Genomic DNA, 2,611 nt, shown 5'->3' on the forward strand with positions numbered 1-2,611 from the left:
CGCCCAGCGTGGGGCTCGAACAAACGACCCTGAGATTAAGAGTTTCATGCTCTACCGACTGAGCTAGCCGGGCTGCTTCGGTGAATACTTGCCGGGCAGCACGTCACACAGTACTCGTTTGGGTTGGGTGGTCCCATACAGAATCTCTCCATGCTGCCTAATGTTTTCCTAACGTCACACTCGTCACGTACTTCACTTTTATTTCATAATCATTTCTGAGAGGTAAAGGAATTGCATCACAACCTGCAGAGCTAGTGGCGTCAAAATTAACACTCATACTTGATGTGACACAAAAGGCGACGAGTTACTTTCCGACGTTGTTTTAGATGTGCAAGTGCCAGTGAAAACTCGCGGCGACGGCACTCTGCCGACAATTTCGCTAGTTAACACCGGGCTTGTTGTGTGTGTTTCAACCTCAAGAGCATCTCCAAGCAGAAAATGGTCAACAGCAACATTCAGACGGTTTCGTACTGCTTAAGTGCTACATTAAAACGGAATGTTTCTTTTTCAGAACTGATAAAACACGAGCGTGACAGGATTCGAACCTGTAATCTTCAGTTCCGAAGTGCGGCGCCTTATCCATTAGGCCACACAGTCACTGACGACCAAGTGCAACTTGTATATGACTCATCTCGAAACGCTCACACCCCTGATAATTTGTGTTTTCGTACTACACAGCCGCTGCCCCTTGCTCTTTCCCACCCATTCGTTACATTCAACCTCTTACGTGACCGACCAAATATAGACTGGGAAACAAGACCACACACTTTGTGCATACGGAATCGAAGGCAGGGCGTGCCTCGCCGCATTTGACACGATGGCCATTTGCTACTTCTGCAGAAGCGGCGGCGTCGGCGATGACGACGACGACGACGACGACCGCGAGAGGCTCTGACATATGTGAGAAATACATCTATAAAATGTAATTCAGACTGCCTCGTCCCACCTTATACTGTACCGCTTTGGCAAAGGCTTTACCTGCGCCATTCGACTTAATCACATCTGAGAGAAATTCTTAATAAAAGGCATGTCGCTAATTGTTCGTCATCACAGATACTGTTTGCTATACGGCCACGACGCGCAACTGATTTCCAAAATTGGATTTCCTACTTTGAGGATGGAACTCACAACCCTTGGTTTACTAGACCAGTGCTCTACCCCTGGCTAAAGAGGCGCGGCCTAGCGGTACTTTTGCGTACTTCCTCTTTACGGTCGTCTGGATCCTCAAACTTCAGCTGACAACACTTCATATTACCGACTAATATTTGCAGCTATGGCGACCCATTACTGCTTGGCTACACATCTGACACGTAACCGATGTGCTCTCCAAACAACAACACTTGCATTTCAGAACATGTCTTTCACACGTGTCTACAAAATCACCTTCACCTTCAAATACAGCTTCCTTGCGACTGACAGAGACGTAGGCAAAGTTTATAGTTGCTATTTCCATTACATCACGTTAATCAGAAAAACGGTAATTTACATCTGCAGCGGAACAAAATTCCGTTCGGCCCAGCGTGGGGCTCGAACCCACGACCAAAATGTTAAGAGTCTCATGCTCAGACTTCAGCTGACAACACTTCATATTACCGACTAATATTTGCAGCTATGGCGACCCATTACTGCTTGGCTACACATCTAACTCGTAACCGATTTCCTCTCCAAACAACAACACTTGCATTTCAGAACATGTCTTTCACACATGTCTACAAAATCACCTTCACCTTCAAATACAGTTTCCCTGTGACTGACAGAGACGTAGACAAAATTTATAGTTGCTATTTCCATAACATCACGTTAATCGGAAAAACGGCAATTTACATCTGCAGCGGAACAAAATTCCGTTAAGCCCAGCGTGGGGCTCGAACCCACGACCCTGAGATTAAGAGTCTCATGCTCAACCGACTGCGCTAGCCGGGCTGCTTCGATGAATACTTGCCGGGCAGCACGTCACACAGTACTCGTTTGGGTTGGGTGGTCCCATACAGAATCTCTCCATGCTGCCTAATGCTTTCCTAACGTCACGCTCGTCACGTACTTCACTTTTATTTCATAATCATTTCTGAGAGGTAAAGGAATTGCATGACAACCTGCTGAGCTAGTGGCGTCAAAATTAACACTCATTCTTGATGTGACTCAAAAGGCGAACGAGTTACTTTCCGACGTTGTTTTAGATGTGCAAGTGCCAGTGGAAACTCGCGGTGACGGCACTCTGCCGACAATTTCGCTAGTTAACACCGGTCTTGTAGTGTGTGTTTCAAGCTCAAGAGCATCTCCAAGCAGAAAATGGTCAACAGCAACATTCAGACGGTTTCGTACTGCTCAAATGCTACATTAAAACGGTATGTTTCTTTTTCAGAACTGATAAAACACGAGCGTGACAGGATTCGAACCTGTTATCTTCAGATCCGAAGTCCGGCGCCTTATCCATTAGGCCACACAGTCACTGACGACCAAGTGCAACTTGTATATGACTCATCTCGAAACGCTCACACCGCTGATAATTTGTGTTTTCGTTCTACACAGCCGCTGCCCTTGCTCTTTCCCACCCATTCGTTACATTCAACCTCTTACGTGACCGAACAAATATAGACTGGGAAACAAGACC

The 2,611-nt window shown here is 46.4% G+C and overlaps 2 non-coding genes across 2 annotated transcripts; both read right to left on the reverse strand.

The window, feature by feature from the left end:
* Trnak-cuu (transfer RNA lysine (anticodon CUU)) lies at positions 1–73 on the reverse strand. Its single transcript has one exon. It is a non-coding gene; the product is annotated as a tRNA-Lys (tRNA).
* Positions 74–1,850: 1,777 nt separating this feature from the next.
* Positions 1,851–1,923, reverse strand: Trnak-cuu (transfer RNA lysine (anticodon CUU)). The gene has a single exon. It is a non-coding gene; the product is annotated as a tRNA-Lys (tRNA).
* Between the last annotated feature and the right edge of the window lie 688 nt (positions 1,924–2,611).

Source organism: Schistocerca gregaria, chromosome 8 (genome assembly GCF_023897955.1).
Source record: "Schistocerca gregaria isolate iqSchGreg1 chromosome 8, iqSchGreg1.2, whole genome shotgun sequence".
Lineage (NCBI taxonomy): Eukaryota > Metazoa > Arthropoda > Insecta > Orthoptera > Acrididae > Schistocerca > Schistocerca gregaria.